Below are 21,271 nucleotides of genomic sequence, written 5' to 3' on the forward strand. Positions count from 1 at the left end.
TCTCTCAGAACTGAGCATGTGGAGAGACGTTCGTTCATCTAGCACAAAGGGAACGGGTTGCAGGAGAAACTTTTACTCTGGATTCTAAGTCTGTTTCCTAGTGCCGATTTAAATTACCTGCAATTTTCACTGTAAAACAGATTTGGAGCTCGTACATCCCCATATATATGTATGGAATGGGGTTTGCAACTGAAAAGAATCTTTGTGTTCCCAACAAGCTAGGTGAAGGACGGCTTTCACACACACTTACCTCTCAGAACTGAGCATGTGGAAAGACGTTCGTTCAACTAGAACAAAGAGAACTGGTTGCAGGAGAAACTTTTACTCTGGTTTCTCAGTCTGTTGCCTACTGCCGGTTTGAAGTTCCTGCAGTTTTCACTGTAAAACCGTGTTGGAGCTCGTACCTCTCCATATATATGTATGGAGTGGAGTTTGCAACTGAAAAGAATCTTTGTGTTCCCAACAAGCAAGGTGAAGGACGGCTTTCACACACACTTATCTCTCAGAACTGAGCATGTGGAGAGACGTTCGTTCATCTAGCCCAAAGGGAACGGGTTGCAGGAGAAATTTTACTCTTGTTTCTCAGTCTGTTTCCTAGTGACGGTTTGAAGTTACTGCAGTTTTCACTGTAAAACCGAGTTGGAGCTCGTACCTCCCCATATATATGTATGGGGTGGAGTTTGCAAGTGAAAAGAAAATTTGTGTTCCCAACAAGCTAGGTGAAAGACGGCTTTCACACACACTTATCACTCAGAAATGAGCATGTGGTGAGACGTTCGCTCATCTAGCACAAAGGGAACGGTTTGCAGGAGTAACTTTTACTCGGGTTTCTCAGTATTTTTCCTAGTGTCGTTTTGAAGTTCCTGCATTTTTCTCTGTAAAACCGAGTTGGAGCTCGTACCTCCCCATATATATGTAAGGAGTGGAGTTTGCAAGTGAAAAGAAACTTTGTGTTCCCAACAACGAGGTGAAGGACGGCTTTCACACACACTTATCTCTCAGAACAGAGCATGTGGAGAGACGTTCGTTCATCTAGCACAAAGGGAACGGGTTGCAGGGGAAACTTTTACTCTGGTATCTCAGTCTGTTTCCTAGTGCCGGTTTGAAGTTCCTCCAGTTTTCACTGGAAATCCGAGTTGTACCTAGTACCTCCCCATATATATGTATGGAGTGGATTTTGCAAGTGAAAAGAAAGATTTTGTTCCCAACAAGCTAGATGAAGGGCGGCTTTCACAAACACTTATCTCTCAGAACTGAGCATGCGGAGAGTCGTTCGTTCAACTAGCACAAAGGGAACTGGATGCAGGAGAAACTTTTACTCTGGTTTCTCAGTCTGTTTCCTAGTGCCGGTTTGAAGTTCCTGCATTTTTCTCTGCAAAAACGTGTTGGAGCTCGTACCTCTCCATATATATGTATGGAGTGGAGTTTGCAACTGAAAAGAAACTTTGTGTTCCCAACAATTTAGGTGAAGGACGGCTTTCACACACACTTATCTCTCAGAACTGAGCATGTGGAGAGACGTTCGCTCATCTAGCACAAATGGAACGGGTTGCAGGAGAAACTTTTACTCTGGATTCTAAGTCTGTTTCCTAGTGCCGATTTAAATTACCTGCAATTTTCACTGTAAAACCGATTTGGAGCTCATACATCCCCATATATATGTATGGAGTGGGGTTTGCAACTGAAAAGAATCTTTGTGTTCCCAACAAGCTAGGTGAAGGACGGCTTTCACACACACTTACCTCTCAGAACTGAGCATGTGGAAAGACGTTCGTTCAACTAGAACAAAGAGAACTGGTTGCAGGAGAAACTTTTACTCTGGTTTCTCAGTCTGTTTCCTACTGCCGGTTTGAAGTTCCTGCAGCTTTCACTATAAAACCGTGTTGGAGCTCGTACCTCCCCATATATATGTATGGAGTGGAGTTTGCAACTGAAAAGAATCTTTGTGTTCCCAACAAGCAATGTGAAGGACGGCTTTCACACACACTTATCTCTCAGAACTGAGCATGTGGAGAGACGTTCGTTCATCTAGCCCAAAGGGAACGGGTTGCAGGAGAAATTTTACTCTTGTTTCTCAGTCTGTTTCCTAGTGACGGTTTGAAGTTTCAGCAGTTTTCACTGTAAAACCGAGTTGGAGCTCTTACCTCCCCATATGTATGTATGGAGTGGAGTTTGCAAGTGAAAAGAAAATTTGTGTTCCCAACAAGCTAGGTGAAAGACGGCTTTCACACACACTTATCACTCAGAAATGAGCATGTGGTGAGACGTTCGCTCATCTAGCACAAAGGGAACGGTTTGCAGGAGAAACTTTTACTCTGGTTTCTCAGTAGTTTTCCTAGTGTCGTTTTGAAGTTCCTGCAGTTTTCACTGTAAAACCTATTTGAAAGTTGTACGTCCACATATATATGTATGGATTGGTGTTTGCAACTGAAAAGAAACTATGTGTTCCCAACAAGCGAGATGAAGGACGGATTTCACACACACTTATCTTTCAGAACTGAGCATGTGGAGAGACGTTCGTTCATCTAGCACAAAGGGAACGGGTTGCAGGAGAAACTTTTACTCTGGTTTCTCAGTCTGTTTCCTACTGCCGGTTTGAAGTTCCTGCAGTTTTCACTGTAAAACAGAGTTGTAGCTGGTACCTCCCCATATATATTTAGGGAGTGGATTTTGCAAGTGAAAAGAAACGTTGTGTTCCCAAAAAGCTAGGTGAAGGGCGGCTTTCACAAACACTTATCTCTCAGAACTGAGTATGCGGAGAGACGTTCGTTCATCTAGCACAAAGGGATAGGGATGCAGGAGAAACTTTTACTCTGGTTGCTCAGTTTGTTTCCTACTGCCAGTATGAGTTCCTGCAGTTTTCACTGTAAAACAGTGTTGGAGCTAGAATCTCCCCATATATATGTATGGAGTGGAGTTTGAAAGTGAAAAGTAACTTTGTGTTCCCAACAAGCTAGGTGAAGCACGGCTTTCACACACACTTATCTCTCAGAACTGAGCATGCGGAGAGACGTTCGTTCATCTAGCACAAAGGGAAAGGGTTGCAGGAGAAACTTTTACTCTGGTTTCTCAGTCTGTTTCCTATTGCCGGTTTGAAGTTACTGCAGTTTTCACTGTAAAACCGAGTTGGAGCTCGTACCTCCCCATATATATGTATGGAGTGGAGTTTGCAACTGAAAAAAACTTTGTGTTCCCAACAAGCTAGGTGAAGGACGGCTTTCACACACACTTATCTCTCAGAACTGAGCATGCGGAGAGACGTTCTTTCATCTAGCAAAAAGGAACTGGTTGCAGGAGAAACTTTTACTCTGGTTTCTCAGTCTGTTTCCTACCGCCGGTTTGATGTTACTGCAGTTTTCTCTGTAAAACAGATTTGGAGCTCGTACCTCCCCATATATATGTATGGAATTGGAGTTTGCAACTGAAAATTAACTTTGTGTTTCCAACAATCTATGTGAAGGAGGGATTTCACACACACTTATCTCTCAGAACTGAGCATGTGGAGAGACGTTCGTTCATCTAGCACAAAGGGAACGGGTTGCAGGAGAAATTTTTACTCTGTTTTCTCAGTCTGTTACCTAGTGCCGGTTTAAATTCCCTGCATTTTTCACTGTAAAACCGAGTTGGAGCTCGTACCTCCCCATATATATGTATGGAGTGGGGTTTGCAACTGAAAAGAATTTTTGTGTTCCCAACAAGCTAGGTGAAGGACGGCTTTCACACACACTTACCTCTCAGAACTGAGCATGTGGAAAGACGTTCGTTCATCTAGCACAAAGAGAAATGGTTGCAGGAGAAACTTTTACTCTGGTTTCTCAGTCTGTTTCCTACAGCCGGTTTGATGTTACTGCAGTTTTCTCTGTAAAACCCAGTTGGAGCTCGTACCTCCCCATATATATGTATGGAGTGGAGTTTGCAAGTGAAAAGAAAATTTGTGTTCCCAACAAGCTAGGTGAAAGACGGCTTTCACACACACTTATCACTCAGAACTGAGCATGTGGAGAGACGTTCTTTCATCTAGCACAAAGGGAACGGGTAGCAGGAGAAATTTTACTCTGGTTTCTCAGTCTGTTTCCTACTGCCGGTTTGAAGTTCCTGCAGTTTTCACTGTAAAATCGAGCTGGAGCTAGTACCTCCCCATATATATGTATGGAGTGGAGTTTGTAAGTGAAAAGAAACTTTGTGTTCCCAACAATCTAGGTGAAGCACGGCTTTCACACACACTTATCTCTCAGAACTGAGCATGCGGAGAGACGTTCGTTCATCTAGCACAAAGGGAAAGGGTTGCAGGAGAAACTTATACTCTGGTTTCTCAGTCTGTTTCCTACTGCCGGTTTAAAATTCCTGCAGTTTTCACTGTAAAACAGATTTGTAGCTAGTACCTCCCCATATATATTTAGGGAGTGGATTTTGCAAGTGAAAAGAAACGTTGTGTTCCCAACAAGCTAGGTGAAGGGCGGCTTTCACAAACATTTATCTCTCAGAACTGAGCATGTGGAGAGACGTTCGTTCATCTAGCACAAAGGGAACGGGATGCAGGAGAAACTTTTACTCTGGTTGCTCAGTTTGTTTCCTACTGCCAGTATGAGTTCCTGCAGTTTTCACTGTAAAACAGTGTTGGAGCTAGAATCTCCCCATATATATGTATGGAGTGGAGTTTGAAAGTGAAAAGTAACTTTGTGTTCCCAACAAGCTAGGTGAAGCACGGCTTTCACACACACTTATCTCTCAGAACTGAGCATGCGGAGAGACGTTCGTTCATCTAGCACAAAGGGAAAGGGTTGCAGGAGAAACTTTTACTCTGGTTTCTCAGTCTGTTTCCTATTGCCGGTTTGAAGTTACTGCAGTTTTCACTGTAAAACCGAGTTGGAGCTCGTACCTCCCCATATATATGTATGGAGTGGAGTTTGCAACTGAAAAAAACTTTGTGTTCCCAACAAGCTAGGTGAAGGACGGCTTTCACACACACTTATCTCTCAGAACTGAGCATGCGGAGAGACGTTCTTTCATCTAGCAAAAAGGAACTGGTTGCAGGAGAAACTTTTACTCTGGTTTCTCAGTCTGTTTCCTACCGCCGGTTTGATGTTACTGCAGTTTTCTCTGTAAAACAGATTTGGAGCTCGTACCTCCCCATATATATGTATGGAATTGGAGTTTGCAACTGAAAATTAACTTTGTGTTTCCAACAATCTATGTGAAGGAGGGCTTTCACACACACTTATCTCTCAGAACTGAGCATGTGGAGAGACGTTCGTTCATCTAGCACAAAGGGAACGGGTTGCAGGAGAAATTTTTACTCTGTTTTCTCAGTCTGTTACCTAGTGCCGGTTTAAATTCCCTGCATTTTTCACTGTAAAACCGAGTTGGAGCTCGTACCTCCCCATATATATGTATGGAGTGGGGTTTGCAACTGAAAAGAATTTTTGTGTTCCCAACAAGCTAGGTGAAGGACGGCTTTCACACACACTTACCTCTCAGAACTGAGCATGTGGAAAGACGTTCGTTCATCTAGCACAAAGAGAAATGGTTGCAGGAGAAACTTTTACTCTGGTTTCTCAGTCTGTTTCCTACAGCCGGTTTGATGTTACTGCAGTTTTCTCTGTAAAACCCAGTTGGAGCTCGTACCTCCCCATATATATGTATGGAGTGGAGTTTGCAAGTGAAAAGAAAATTTGTGTTCCCAACAAGCTAGGTGAAAGACGGCTTTCACACACACTTATCACTCAGAACTGAGCATGTGGAGAGACGTTCTTTCATCTAGCACAAAGGGAACGGGTAGCAGGAGAAATTTTACTCTGGTTTCTCAGTCTGTTTCCTACTGCCGGTTTGAAGTTCCTGCAGTTTTCACTGTAAAATCGAGCTGGAGCTAGTACCTCCCCATATATATGTATGGAGTGGAGTTTGTAAGTGAAAAGAAACTTTGTGTTCCCAACAATCTAGGTGAAGCACGGCTTTCACACACACTTATCTCTCAGAACTGAGCATGCGGAGAGACGTTCGTTCATCTAGCACAAAGGGAAAGGGTTGCAGGAGAAACTTATACTCTGGTTTCTCAGTCTGTTTCCTACTGCCGGTTTAAAATTCCTGCAGTTTTCACTGTAAAACAGATTTGTAGCTAGTACCTCCCCATATATATTTAGGGAGTGGATTTTGCGAGTGAAAAGAAACGTTGTGTTCCCAACAAGCTAGGTGAAGGGCGGCTTTCACAAACATTTATCTCTCAGAACTGAGCATGCGGAGAGACGTTCGTTCATCTAGCACAAAGGGAACGGGATGCAGGAGAAACTTTTACTCTGGTTTCTCAGTTTGTTTCCTACAACCAGTTTGAAGTTCCTGCAGTTTTCACTGTAAAACACTGTTGGAGCTAGAATCTCCCCATATATATGTATGGAGTGGAGTTTGCAAGTGAAAAGAAACTTTTTTTTCCCAACAAGTTAGGTGAAGCACGGCTTTCACACACACTTATCTCTCAGAACTGCCATGTGGAGAGACGTTCGTTCATGTAGCACAAAGTGAAAGGGTTGCAGGAGAAACTTTTACTGTGGTTTCTCAGTCTGTTTCCTAGTGCCGGTTTGAAGTTACTGCTGTTTTCACTGTAAAACCGAGTTGGAGCTCGTACCTCCCCATATATATGTATGGAGTGGTGTTTGCAAGTGAAAAGAAACTTTGTGTTCCCAACAAGGTATGTGAAGGAAGGCTTTCACACACAATTATCTCTCAGAACTGAGCATGTGGAGAGACGTTCGCTCATCTAGCACAAAGGATATGGTTTGCAGGACAAACTTTTACTGTGGTTTCTAAGTATTTTTCCTAGTGGCGGTTTGAAGTTCCTGCATTTTACACTGTAAAACCGAGTTGGAAGTCGTACCTCCCCATATATTTGTATGGATTGAAGTTTGCAACTGAAAAGAAACTTTGTGTTCCCAACAAGCTAGGTGAAGTACGGCTTTCACACACACTTAACTCTCAGTACTGAGCATGTGGAGAGACGTTCTTTCATCTAGCAGAAAGGGAACGGGTAGCAGGAGAAATTTTACTCTGGTTTCTCAGTCTGTTTCCTAATGCCGGTTTGAAGTTCCTGCAGATTTCACTGAAAAACAGAGTTGGAGCTAGTACCTCCCCATATATATGTATGGAGTGGAGTTTGCAAATGAAAAGAAACTTTGTGTTCCCAACAAGATAGGTGTAGGGCGGATTTCACACACACTTTTCTCTCAGAATTTAGCATGTGGAGAGACGTTGGTTCATCTAGCACAAAGGGAACGGGATGCAGGAGAAACTTTTACTCTGGTTTCTCAGTATGTTTCCTACTGCCGGTTTGAATTTCCTGCAGTTTTCACTGTAAAACAGAGTTGTAGCTAGTACCTCCCCATATATATTTAGGGAGTGGATTTTGCAAGTGAAAAGAAACATTGTGTTCCCAACAAGCTTGGTGAAGTGCGGCTTTCACAAACACTTATCTCTCAGAACTGAGCATGCGGAGAGACGTTCGTTCATCTAGCACAAAGGGAACGGGATGCAGGAGAAACTTTTACTCTGGTTTCTCAGTTTGTTTCCTACAGCCAGTTTGAAGTTCCTGCAGTTTTCACTGTAAAACACTGTTGGAGCTGGAATCTCCCCATATATATGTATGGAGTGGAGTTTGCAAGTGAAAAGAAACTTTTTTTTCCCAACAAGTTAGGTGAAGCACGGCTTTCACACACACTTATCTCTCAGAACTGACCATGTGGAGAGACGTTCGTTCATGTAGCACAAAGGGAAATGTTTGCAGGAGAAACTTTTACTGTGGTTTCTCAGTCTGTTTCCTAGTGCCGGTTTGATGTTACTGCTGTTTTCACTGTAAAACCGAGTTGGAGCTCGTACCTCCCCATATATATGTATGGAGTGGTGTTTTCAAATGAAAAGAAACTTTGTGTTCCCAAAAAGTTATGTGAAGGAAGGCTTTCACACACAATTATCTCTCAGAAATGAGCATGTGGAGAGACGTTCGCTCATCTAGCACAAAGGATATGGTTTGCAGGACAAACTTTTTCTCTGGTTTCTAAGTATTTTTCCTAGTGGCGGATTGAAATACCTGCATTTTTCACTGTAAAACCGAGTTGGAAGTCGTACCTCCCCATATATTTGTATGGATTGAAGTTTGCAACTGAAAAGAAACTTTGTGTTCCCAACAAGTTAGGTGAAGGACGGCTTTCACACACACTTATCTCTCAGAACTGAGCATGTGAAGAGACGTTCGTTCATCTAGCACAAAGAGAACGGGTTGCAGGAGAAACTTTAACCCAGGATTCTCAGTCTGATTCCTAGTGCTTGTTTGAAGTTCCTGCATTTTTCTCTGTAAAAGCGAGTTGGAGCTCGTACCTCCCCATATATATGTATGGAGTGGAGTTTGCAACTGAAAAGAAACTTTGTGTTCCCAACAAGCGAGGTGAAGGACGGCTTTCACACACACTTATCTCTCAGAACTGAGCATGTGGAGAGACGTTCGTTTATCTAGCACAAAGGGAACTGGTTGTAGGAGAAACTTTTACTCTGGTATCTCAGTCTGTTTCCTATTGCCGGTTTGAATTTCCTGAAGTTTTCACTGTAAAACCGAGTTGTAGCTAGTACCTCCCCATATATATGTATGGAGTGGATTTTGCAAGTGAAAAGAAGCTTTGTGTTTCCAACAAGCTAGGTGTAGTGCGGCTTTCAGAAACACTTATCCCTCAGAACTGAGCATGCGGAGAGACGTTCGTTCATCTAGCATAAAGGGAACGGGATGCAGGAGAAACTTTTACTCTGGTTTCTCAGTTTGTTTCCTACAGCCAGTTTGAAGTTCCTGCAGTTTTCACTGTAAAACACTGTTGGAGCTAGAATCTCCCCATATATATGTATGGAGTGGAGTTTGCAAGTGAAAAGAAACTTTTTTTTCCCAACAAGTTAGGTGAAGCACGGCTTTCACACACACTTATCTCTCAGAACTGAGCATGTGGAGAGATGTTCGTTCATGTAGCACAAAGGGAAAGGTTTGCAGGAGAAACTTTTACTGTGGTTTCTCAGTCTGTTTCCTAGTGCCGGTTTGAAGTTACTGCTGTTTTCACTGTAAAACCGAGTTTGAGCTCGTACCTCCCCATATATATGTATGGAGTGGTGTTTGCAAATGAAAAGAAACTTTGTGTTCCCAAAAAGTTATGTGAAGGAAGGCTTTCACACACAATTATCTCTCAGAAATGAGCATGTGGAGAGACGTTCGCTCATCTAGCACAAAGGATATGGTTTGCAGGACAAACTTTTTCTCTGGTTTCTAAGTATTTTTCCTAGTGGCGGTTTGAAGTTCCTGCATTTTTCACTGTAAAACCGAGTTGGAAGTCGTACCTCCCCATATATTTGTATGGATTGAAGTTTGCAACTGAAAAGAAACTTTGTGTTCCCAACAAGTTAGGTGAAGGACGGCTTTCACACACACTTATCTCTCAGAACTGAGCATGTGAAGAGACGTTCGTTCATCTAGCACAAAGAGAACGGGTTGCAGGAGAAACTTTAACCCAGGATTCTCAGTGTGATTCCAAGTGCTTGTTTGAAGTTCCTGCATTTTTCTCTGTAAAAGCGAGTTGGAGCTCGTACCTCCCCATATATATGTATGGAGTGGAGTTTGCAACTGAAAAGAAACTTTGTGTTCCCAACAAGCGAGGTGAAGGACGGCTTTCACACACACTTATCTCTCAGAACTGAGCATGTGGATAGACGTTCGTTTATCTAGCACAAAGGGAAATGGTTGTAGGAGAAACTTTTACTCTGGTTTCTCAGTCTGTTTCCTATTGCCGGTTTGAATTTCCTGCAGTTTTCACTGTAAAACCGAGTTGTAGCTAGTACCTCCCCATATAAATGTATGGAGTGGATTTTGCAAGTGAAAAGAAGCTTTGTGTTTCCAACAAGCTAGGTGTAGTGCGGCTTTCAGAAACACTTATCCCTCAGAACTGAGCATGCGGAGAGACGTTCGTTCATCTAGCACAAAGGGAACGGGTTGCAGGAGAAACTTTTACTCTTGTTGCTCAGTTTGTTTCCTACTGCCGATTTGAAGTTCCTGCAATTTTCACTGTAAAACAGAGTTAGAGCTAGAATCTCCCCATATATATGTATGGAGTGGAGTTTGCAAGTGAAAAGTAACTTTGTGTTCCCAACAAGCTATGTGAAGCACGGATTTCACACACACTTATCTCTCAGAACTAAGCATGCAGAGAGACGTTCGTTCATCTAGCACAAAGGGAAAGGGTTGCAGGAGAAACTTTTACTCTGGTTTCTCAGTCTGTTTCCTAGTGCCGGTTTGAAGTTTCTGCATTTTTCACTGTAAACCCGAGTTTGATATAGTACCTCCCCATATATATGTATGGAGTGGAGTATGCAACTGAAAAGAAACTTTGTGTTTCCAACAAGCTAGGTGAAGTGCGGCTTTCACAAACACTTATATCTCAGAACTGAGCATGCGGAGAGACGTTCGTTCATCTAGCACAAAGGGAACGGTTTTCAGGGGAAACTTTTACTCTGGTTGCTCAGTTTGTTTCTTACTGCCGATTTGAAGTTCCTGCAGTTTTCACTGTAAAACAGAGTTAGAGCTAGAATCTCCCCATATATATGTATGGAGTGGATTTTGCAAGTGAAAAGAAACTTAGTGTTCCCCACAAGCTAGGTGAAGCACGGCTTTCACACACACGTATCTCTCAGAACTGAGCATGTGGAGAGACATTCGTTCATCTAGCACAAAGGGAAAGGGTTGCAGGACAAACTTTTACTCTGGTTTCTCAGTCTGTTTCCTAGTGCCGGTTTGAAGTTTCTGCAGTTTTCACTGTAAATCCGAGTTTGAGCTCGTACCTCCCCATATATATGTATGGAGTGGAGTATGCAACTGAAAAGAAACTTTGTGTTCCCAACAAGCTAGGTGAAGGACGGCTTTCACACACACTTAACTCTCAGAACTGAGCATGTGGAGAGACGTTCTTTCATCTAGCACAAAGGGAACGGGTAGCAGGAGAAATTTTACTCTGGTTTCTCAGTCTGTTTCCTACTGCCGGTTTGAAGTTCCTGCAGTTTTCACTGTAAAACCGAGCTGGAGCTAGTACCTCCCCATATATATGTATGGAGTGGAGTTTGCAAGTGAAAAGAAACTTTGTGTTCCCAACAATCTAGGTGAAGCACGGCTTTCACACACACTTATCTCTCAGAACTGAGCATGCGGAGAGACGTTCGTTCATCTAGCACAAAGGGAAAGGGTTGCAGGAGAAACTTTTACTCTGGTTTCTCAGTCTGTTTCCTACTGCCGGTTTAAAATTCCTGCAGTTTTCACTGTAAAACAGAGTTGTAGCTAGTACCTCCCCATATATATTTAGGGAGTGGATTTTGCAAGTGAAAAGAAACATTGTGTTCCCAACAAGCTAGGTGAAGTGCGGCTTTCACAAACAATTATCTCTCAGAACTGAGCATGTGGAGAGACGTTCGTTCATCTAGCACAAAGGGAACGGGATGCAGGAGAAACTTTTACTCTGGTTTCTCAGTTTGTTTCCTACAGCCAGTTTGAAGTTCCTGCAGTTTTCACTGTAAAACACTGTTGGAGCTGGAATCTCCCCATATATATGTATGGAGTGGAGTTTGCAAGTGAAAAGAAACTTTTTTTTCCCAACAAGTTAGGTGAAGCACGGCTTTCACACACACATATCTCTCAGAACTGACCATGTGGAGAGACGTTCGTTCATGTAGCACAAAGGGAAAGGTTTGCAGGAGAAACTTTTACTGTGGTTTCTCAGTCTGTTTCCTAGTGCCGGTTTGAAGTTACTGCTGTTTTCACTGTAAAACCGAGTTGGAGCTCGTACCTCCCCATATTTATGTATGGAGTGGTGTTTTCAAATGAAAAGAAACTTTGTGTTCCCAAAAAGTTATGTGAAGGAAGGCTTTCACACACAATTATCTCTCAGAAATGAGCATCTGGAGAGACGTTCGCTCATCTAGCACAAAGGATATGGTTTGCAGGACAAACTTTTTCTCTGGTTTCTAAGTATTTTTCCTAGTGGCGGATTGAAATTCCTGCATTTTTCACTGTAAAACCGAGTTGGAAGTCGTACCTCCCCATATATTTGTATGGATTGAAGTTTGCAACTGAAAAGAAACTTTGTGTTCCCAACAAGTTAGGTGAAGGACGGCTTTCACACACACTTATCTCTCAGAACTGAGCATGCGGAGAGACGTTCGTTCATCTAGCACAAAGGGAAAGGGTTGCAGGAGAAACTTTTACTCTGGTTTCTCAGTCTGTTTCCTACTGCCGGTTTAAAATTCCTGCAGTTTTCACTGTAAAACAGAGTTGTAGCTAGTACCTCCCCATATATATTTAGGGAGTGGATTTTGCAAGTGAAAAGAAACGTTGTGTTCCCAACAAGCTAGGTGAAGGGCGGCTTTCACAAACATTTATCTCTCAGAACTGAGCATGCGGAGAGACGTTCGTTCATCTAGCACAAAGGGAACGGGATGCAGGAGAAACTTTTACTCTGGTTTCTCAGTTTGTTTCCTACAGCCAGTTTGAAGTTCCTGCAGTTTTCACTGTAAAACACTGTTGGAGCTAGAATCTCCCCATATATATGTATGGAGTGGAGTTTGCAAGTGAAAAGAAACTTTTTTTTCCCAACAAGTTAGGTGAAGCACGGCTTTCACACACACTTATCTCTCAGAACTGCCATGTGGAGAGACGTTCGTTCATGTAGCACAAAGGGAAAGGGTTGCAGGAGAAACTTTTACTGTGGTTTCTCAGTCTGTTTCCTAGTGCCGGTTTGAAGTTACTGCTGTTTTCACTGTAAAACCGAGTTGGAGCTCGTACCTCCCCATATATATGTATGGAGTGGTGTTTGCAAGTGAAAAGAAACTTTGTGTTCCCAACAAGGTATGTGAAGGAAGGCTTTCACACACAATTATCTCTCAGAACTGAGCATGTGGAGAGACGTTCGCTCATCTAGCACAAAGGATATGGTTTGCAGGACAAACTTTTACTGTGGTTTCTAAGTATTTTTCCTAGTGGCGGTTTGAAGTTCCTGCATTTTACACTGTAAAACCGAGTTGGAAGTCGTACCTCCCCATATATTTGTATGGATTGAAGTTTGCAACTGAAAAGAAACTTTGTGTTCCCAACAAGCTAGGTGAAGTACGGCTTTCACACACACTTAACTCTCAGTACTGAGCATGTGGAGAGACGTTCTTTCATCTAGCAGAAAGGGAACGGGTAGCAGGAGAAATTTTACTCTGGTTTCTCAGTCTGTTTCCTAATGCCGGTTTGAATTTCCTGCAGATTTCACTGAAAAACAGAGTTGGAGCTAGTACCTCCCCATATATATGTATGGAGTGGAGTTTGCAAATGAAAAGAAACTTTGTGTTCCCAACAAGATAGGTGTAGGGCGGATTTCACACACACTTTTCTCTCAGAATTTAGCATGTGGAGAGACGTTGGTTCATCTAGCACAAAGGGAACGGGATGCAGGAGAAACTTTTACTCTGGTTTCTCAGTATGTTTCCTACTGCCGGTTTGAATTTCCTGCAGTTTTCACTGTAAAACAGAGTTGTAGCTAGTACCTCCCCATATATATTTAGGGAGTGGATTTTGCAAGTGAAAAGAAACATTGTGTTCCCAACAAGCTAGGTGAAGTGCGGCTTTCACAAACACTTATCTCTCAGAACTGAGCATGCGGAGAGACGTTCGTTCATCTAGCACAAAGGGAACGGGATGCAGGAGAAACTTTTACTCTGGTTTCTCAGTTTGTTTCCTACAGCCAGTTTGAAGTTCCTGCAGTTTTCACTGTAAAACACTGTTGGAGCTGGAATCTCCCCATATATATGTATGGAGTGGAGTTTGCAAGTGAAAAGAAACTTTTTTTTCCCAACAAGTTAGGTGAAGCACGGCTTTCACACACACTTATCTCTCAGAACTGACCATGTGGAGAGACGTTCGTTCATGTAGCACAAAGGGAAAGGTTTGCAGGAGAAACTTTTACTGTGGTTTCTCAGTCTGTTTCCTAGTGCCGGTTTGAAGTTACTGCTGTTTTCACTGTAAAACCGAGTTGGAGCTCGTACCTCCCCATATATATGTATGGAGTGGTGTTTTCAAATGAAAAGAAACTTTGTGTTCCCAAAAAGTTATGTGAAGGAAGGCTTTCACACACAATTATCTCTCAGAAATGAGCATGTGGAGAGACGTTCGCTCATCTAGCACAAAGGATATGGTTTGCAGGACAAACTTTTTCTCTGGTTTCTAAGTATTTTTCCTAGTGGCGGATTGAAATTCCTGCATTTTTCACTGTAAAACCGAGTTGGAAGTCGTAACTCCCCATATATTTGTATGGATTGAAGTTTGCAACTGAAAAGAAACTTTGTGTTCCCAACAAGTTAGGTGAAGGACGGCTTTCACACACACTTATCTCTCAGAACTGAGCATGTGAAGAGACGTTCGTTCATCTAGCACAAAGAGAACGGGTTGCAGGAGAAACTTTAACCCAGGATTCTCAGTCTGATTCCTAGTGCTTGTTTGAAGTTCCTGCATTTTTCTCTGTAAAAGCGAGTTGGAGCTCGTACCTCCCCATATATATGTATGGAGTGGAGTTTGCAACTGAAAAGAAACTTTGTGTTCCCAACAAGCGAGGTGAAGGACGGCTTTCACACACACTTATCTCTCAGAACTGAGCATGTGGAGAGACGTTCGTTTATCTAGCACAAAGGGAACTGGTTGTAGGAGAAACTTTTACTCTGGTTTCTCAGTCTGTTTCCTATTGCCGGTTTGAATTTCCTGAAGTTTTCACTGTAAAACCGAGTTGTAGCTAGTACCTCCCCATATATATGTATGGAGTGGATTTTGCAAGTGAAAAGAAGCTTTGTGTTTCCAACAAGCTAGGTGTAGTGTGGCTTTCAGAAACACTTATCCCTCAGAACTGAGCATGCGGAGAGACGTTCGTTCATCTAGCACAAAGGGAACGGGATGCAGGAGAAACTTTTACTCTGGTTTCTCAGTTTGTTTCCTACAGCCAGTTTGAAGTTCCTGCAGTTTTCACTGTAAAACAGTGTTGGAGCTAGAATCTCCCCATATATATGTATGGAGTGGAGTTTGCAAGTGAAAAGAAACTTTTTTTTCCCAACAAGTTAGGTGAAGCACGGCTTTCACACACACTTATCTCTCAGAACTGAGCATGTGGAGAGACGTTCGTTCATGTAGCACAAAGGGAAAGGTTTGCAGGAGAAACTTTTACTGTGGTTTCTCAGTCTGTTTCCTAGTGCCGGTTTGAAGTTACTGCTGTTTTCACTGTAAAACCGAGTTTGAGCTCGTACCTCCCCATATATATGTATGGAGTGGTGTTTGCAAATGAAAAGAAACTTTGTGTTCCCAAAAAGTTATGTGAAGGAAGGCTTTCACACACAATTATCTCTCAGAAATGAGCATGTGGAGAGACGTTCGCTCATCTAGCACAAAGGATATGGTTTGCAGGACAAACTTTTTCTCTGGTTTCTAAGTATTTTTCCTAGTGGCGGTTTGAAGTTCCTGCATTTTTCACTGTAAAACCGAGTTGGAAGTCGTACCTCCCCATATATTTGTATGGATTGAAGTTTGCAACTGAAAAGAAACTTTGTGTTCCCAACAAGTTAGGTGAAGGACGGCTTTCACACACACTTATCTCTCAGAACTGAGCATGTGAAGAGACGTTCGTTCATCTAGCACAAAGAGAACGGGTTGCAGGAGAAACTTTAACCCAGGATTCTCAGTGTGATTCCAAGTGCTTGTTTGAAGTTCCTGCATTTTTCTCTGTAAAAGCGAGTTGGAGCTCGTACCTCCCCATATATATGTATGGAGTGGAGTTTGCAACTGAAAAGAAACTTTGTGTTCCCAACAAGCGAGGTGAAGGACGGCTTTCACACACACTTATCTCTCAGAACTGAGCATGTGGAGAGACGTTCGTTTATCTAGCACAAAGGGAACTGGTTGTAGGAGAAACTTTTACTCTGGTTTCTCAGTCTGTTTCCTATTGCCGGTTTGAATTTCCTGCAGTTTTCACTGTAAAACCGAGTTGTAGCTAGTACCTCCCCATATACATGTATGGAGTGGATTTTGCAAGTGAAAAGAAGCTTTGTGTTTCCAACAAGCTAGGTGTAGTGCGGCTTTCAGAAACACTTATCCCTCAGAACTGAGCATGCGGAGAGACGTTCGTTCATCTAGCAAAAAGGGAACGGGTTGCAGGAGAAACTTTTACTCTTGTTGCTCAGTTTGTTTCCTACTGCCGATTTGAAGTTCCTGCAATTTTCACTGTAAAACAGAGTTAGAGCTAGAATCTCCCCATATATATGTATGGAGTGGAGTTTGCAAGTGAAAAGTAACTTTGTGTTCCCAACAAGCTATGTGAAGCACGGATTTCACACACACTTATCTCTCAGAACTAAGCATGCGGAGAGACGTTCGTTCATCTAGCACAAAGGGAAAGGGTTGCAGGAGAAACTTTTACTCTGGTTTCTCAGTCTGTTTCCTAGTGCCGGTTTGAAGTTTCTGCATTTTTCACTGTAAACCCGAGTTTGATATAGTACCTCCCCATATATATGTATGGAGTGGAGTATGCAACTGAAAAGAAACTTTGTGTTTCCACAAGCTAGGTGAAGTGCGGCTTTCACAAACACTTATATCTCAGAACTGAGCATGCGGAGAGACGTTCGTTCATCTAGCACAAAGGGAACGGGTTTCAGGGGAAACTTTTACTCTGGTTGCTCAGTTTGTTTCTTACTGCCGATTTGAAGTTCCTGCAGTTTTCACTGTAAAACAGAGTTAGAGCTAGAATCTCCCCATATATATGTATGGAGTGGATTTTGCAAGTGAAAAGAAACTTAGTGTTCCCCACAAGCTAGGTGAAGCACGGCTTTCACACACACGTATCTCTCAGAACTAAGCATGCGGAGAGACGTTCGTTCATCTAGCACAAAGGGAAAGGGTTGCAGGACAAACTTTTACTCTGGTTTCTCAGTCTGTTTCCTAGTGCCGGTTTGAAGTTTCTGCAGTTTTCACTGTAAAACCGAGTTTGAGCTCGTACCTCCCCATATATATGTATGGAGTGGAGTATGCAACTGAAAAGAAACTTTGTGTTCCCAACAAGTTAGGTGAAGGACGGCTTTCACACACACTTATCTCTCAGAACTGAGCATGTGAAGAGACGTTCGTTCATCTAGCACAAAGAGAACGGGTTGCAGGAGAAACTTTAACCCAGGATTCTCAGTCTGATTCCTAGTGCTTGTTTGAAGTTCCTGCATTTTTCTCTGTAAAAGCGAGTTGGAGCTCGTACCTCCCCATATATATGTATGGAGTGGAGTTTGCAACTGAAAAGAAACTTTGTGTTCCCAACAAGCGAGGTGAAGGACGGCTTTCACACACACTTATCTCTCAGAACTGAGCATGTGGAGAGACGTTCGTTTATCTAGCACAAAGGGAACTGGTTGTAGGAGAAACTTTTACTCTGGTTTCTCAGTCTGTTTCCTATTGCCGGTTTGAATTTCCTGAAGTTTTCACTGTAAAACCGAGTTGTAGCTAGTACCTCCCCATATATATGTATGGAGTGGATTTTGCAAGTGAAAAGAAGCTTTGTGTTTCCAACAAGCTAGGTGTAGTGTGGCTTTCAGAAACACTTATCCCTCAGAACTGAGCATGCGGAGAGACGTTCGTTCATCTAGCACAAAGGGAACGGGATGCAGGAGAAACTTTTACTCTGGTTTCTCAGTTTGTTTCCTACAGCCAGTTTGAAGTTCCTGCAGTTTTCACTGTAAAACAGTGTTGGAGCTAGAATCTCCCCATATATATGTATGGAGTGGAGTTTGCAAGTGAAAAGAAACTTTTTTTTCCCAACAAGTTAGGTGAAGCACGGCTTTCACACACACTTATCTCTCAGAACTGAGCATGTGGAGAGACGTTCGTTCATGTAGCACAAAGGGAAAGGTTTGCAGGAGAAACTTTTACTGTGGTTTCTCAGTCTGTTTCCTAGTGCCGGTTTGAAGTTACTGCTGTTTTCACTGTAAAACCGAGTTTGAGCTCGTACCTCCCCATATATATGTATGGAGTGGTGTTTGCAAATGAAAAGAAACTTTGTGTTCCCAAAAAGTTATGTGAAGGAAGGCTTTCACACACAATTATCTCTCAGAAATGAGCATGTGGAGAGACGTTCGCTCATCTAGCACAAAGGATATGGTTTGCAGGACAAACTTTTTCTCTGGTTTCTAAGTATTTTTCCTAGTGGCGGTTTGAAGTTCCTGCATTTTTCACTGTAAAACCGAGTTGGAAGTCGTACCTCCCCATATATTTGTATGGATTGAAGTTTGCAACTGAAAAGAAACTTTGTGTTCCCAACAAGTTAGGTGAAGGACGGCTTTCACACACACTTATCTCTCAGAACTGAGCATGTGAAGAGACGTTCGTTCATCTAGCACAAAGAGAACGGGTTGCAGGAGAAACTTTAACCCAGGATTCTCAGTGTGATTCCAAGTGCTTGTTTGAAGTTCCTGCATTTTTCTCTGTAAAAGCGAGTTGGAGCTCGTACCTCCCCATATATATGTATGGAGTGGAGTTTGCAACTGAAAAGAAACTTTGTGTTCCCAACAAGCTAGGTGAAGGACGGCTTTCACACACACTTATCTCTCAGAACTGAGCATGTGGAGAGACGTTCGTTTATCTAGCACAAAGGGAACTGGTTGTAGGAGAAACTTTTACTCTGGTTTCTCAGTCTGTTTCCTATTGCCGGTTTGAATTTCCTGCAGTTTTCACTGTAAAACCGAGTTGTAGCTAGTACCTCCCCATATACATGTATGGAGTGGATTTTGCAAGTGAAAAGAAGCTTTGTGTTTCCAACAAGCTAGGTGTAGTGCGGCTTTCAGAAACACTTATCCCTCAGAACCTAGCATGCGGAGAGACGTTCGTTCATCTAGCAAAAAGGGAACGGGTTGCAGGAGAAACTTTTACTCTTGTTGCTCAGTTTGTTTCCTACTGCCGATTTGAAGTTCCTGCAATTTTCACTGTAAAACAGAGTTAGAGCTAGAATCTCCCCATATATATGTATGGAGTGGAGTTTGCAAGTGAAAAGTAACTTTGTGTTCCCAACAAGCTATGTGAAGCACGGATTTCACACACACTTATCTCTCAGAATTAAGCATGCGGAGAGACGTTCGTTCATCTAGCACAAAGGGAAAGGGTTGCAGGAGAAACTTTTACTCTGGTTTCTCAGTCTGTTTCCTAGTGCCGGTTTGAAGTTTCTGCATTTTTCACTGTAAACCCGAGTTTGATATAGTACCTCCCCATATATATGTATGGAGTGGAGTATGCAACTGAAAAGAAACTTTGTGTTTCCACAAGCTAGGTGAAGTGCGGCTTTCACAAACACTTATATCTCAGAACTGAGCATGCGGAGAGACGTTCGTTCATCTAGCACAAAGGGAACGGGTTTCAGGGGAAACTTTTACTCTGGTTGCTCAGTTTGTTTCTTACTGCCGATTTGAAGTTCCTGCAGTTTTCACTGTAAAACAGAGTTAGAGCTAGAATCTCCCCATATATATGTATGGAGTGGATTTTGCAAGTGAAAAGAAACTTAGTGTTCCCCACAAGCTAGGTGAAGCACGGCTTTCACACACACGTATCTCTCAGAACTAAGCATGCGGAGAGACGTTCGTTCATCTAGCACAAAGGGAAAGGGTTGCAGGACAAACTTTTACTCTGGTTTCTCAGTCTGTTTCCTAGTGCCGGTTTGAAGTTTCTGCAGTTTTCACTGTAAAACCGAGTTTGAGCTCGTACCTCCCCATATATATGTATGGAGTGGAGTATGCAACTGAAAAGAAACTTTGTGTTCCCAACAAGCTAGGTGAAGGACGGCTTTCACACACACTTAACTCTCAGAACTGAGCATGTGGAGAGACGTTCTTTCATCTAGCACAAAGGGAACGGGTAGCAGGAGAAATTTTACTCTGGTTTCTCAGTCTGTTTCCTACTGCCGGTTTGAAGTTCCTGCAGTTTTCACTGTAAAACCGAGCTGGAGCTAGTACCTCCCCATATATATGTATGGAGTGGAGTTTGCAAGTGAAAAGAAACTTTGTGTTCCCAACAATCTAGGTGAAGCACGGCTTTCACACACACTTATCTCTCAGAACTGAGCATGCGGAGAGACGTTCGTTCATCTAGCACAAAGGGAAAGGGTTGCAGGAGAAACTTTTACTCTGGTTTCTCAGTCTGTTTCCTACTGCCGGTTTAAAATTCCTGCAGTTTTCACTGTAAAACAGAGTTGTAGCTAGTACCTCCCCATATATATTTAGGGAGTGGATTTTGCAAGTGAAAAGAAACGTTGTGTTCCCAACAAGCTAGGTGAAGGGCGGCTTTCACAAACATTTATCTCTCAGAACTGAGCATGCGGAGAGACGTTCGTTCATCTAGCACAAAGGGAACGGGATGCAGGAGAAATTATTACTCTGGTTTCTCAGTTTGTTTCCTACTGCCAGTTTGAAGTTCCTGCAGTTTTCACTGTAAAACACTGTTGGAGCTAGAATTTACCCATATATATGTATGGAGTGGAGTTTGCAAGTGAAAAGAAACTTTTTGTTCCCAACAAGTTAGGTGAAGCACGGCTTTCACACACACTTATCTCTCAGAACTGAGCATGTGGAGAGACGTTCGTTCATGTAGCACAAAGGGAAAGGGTTGCAGGAGAAACTTTTACTGTGGTTTCTCAGTCTGTTTCCTAGTGCCGGTTTGAAGTTACTGCTGTTTTCACTGTAAAACCGAGTTGGAGCTCGTACCTCCCCATATATATGTATGGAGTGGTGTTTGCAAGTGAAAAGAAACTTTGTGTTCCCAACAAGGTATGTGAAGGAAGGCTTTCACACACAATTATCTCTCAGAACTGAGCATGTGGAGAGACGTTCGCTCATCTAGCACAAAGGATATGGTTTGCAGGACAAACTTTTACTGTGGTTTCTAAGTATTTTTCCTAGTGGCGGTTTGAAGTTCCTGCATTTTACACTGTAAAACCGAGTTGGAAGTCGTACCTCCCCATATATTTGTATGGATTGAAGTTTGCAACTGAAAAGAAACTTTGTGTTCCCAACAAGCTAGGTGAAGTACGGCTTTCACACACACTTAACTCTCAGTACTGAGTATGTGGAGAGACGTTCTTTCATCTAGCAGAAAGGGAACGGGTAGCAGGAGAAATTTTACTCTGGTTTCTCAGTCTGTTTCCTAATGCCGGTTTGAAGTTCCTGCAGA

This window comes from Camelus bactrianus, chromosome 12 (genome assembly GCF_048773025.1).
Source record: "Camelus bactrianus isolate YW-2024 breed Bactrian camel chromosome 12, ASM4877302v1, whole genome shotgun sequence".
Taxonomy (NCBI): domain Eukaryota; kingdom Metazoa; phylum Chordata; class Mammalia; order Artiodactyla; family Camelidae; genus Camelus; species Camelus bactrianus.